This window comes from Penaeus monodon, chromosome 31, assembly GCF_015228065.2.
Source record: "Penaeus monodon isolate SGIC_2016 chromosome 31, NSTDA_Pmon_1, whole genome shotgun sequence".
Classification (NCBI taxonomy): domain Eukaryota; kingdom Metazoa; phylum Arthropoda; class Malacostraca; order Decapoda; family Penaeidae; genus Penaeus; species Penaeus monodon.
The window spans coordinates 17,475,743-17,476,299 of NC_051416.1; positions in this window are offsets into that span (position 1 = coordinate 17,475,743).

The window sequence follows — 557 nt, forward strand, 5'->3', positions numbered from 1 at the left end:
AAAAATTTTTTAAAATTTTTTAAATTTATAATTTATTAAAATTTTATTATATAAAAATATAAAATAATAATATAAAAAATATAATATTAAAAATTTTAAAAATTTAAAATTATATAATAAAATAAATAAAATACATAAAAAAAAAATTTTATATATATAATAAAATTTTTTAAATAATATATTATATATTATAATATTAATATATTTTATATATAATAAATTATTCAATATATATAATATATATAATATATATTAAATAATTATATTATTAATATATTATATTATATATATATATTATATATTATATATAATATAATTATTAAAAATATATACAATATTAAAAACTTATATGTATATGAATATATAATAATTATAGATGGGGAAATAATATAAAAATAATTTTTTAAAATTTTACATATATAAAAATAATATATAATTTTATATATATTAGTTTTATATTAAATAAATTTAAAACGATACTAAATAATATAAAATAAATAAAATTTATAATATATAAAATAAATTTTAATTATAAAAATTTATTATAAATAAATAAT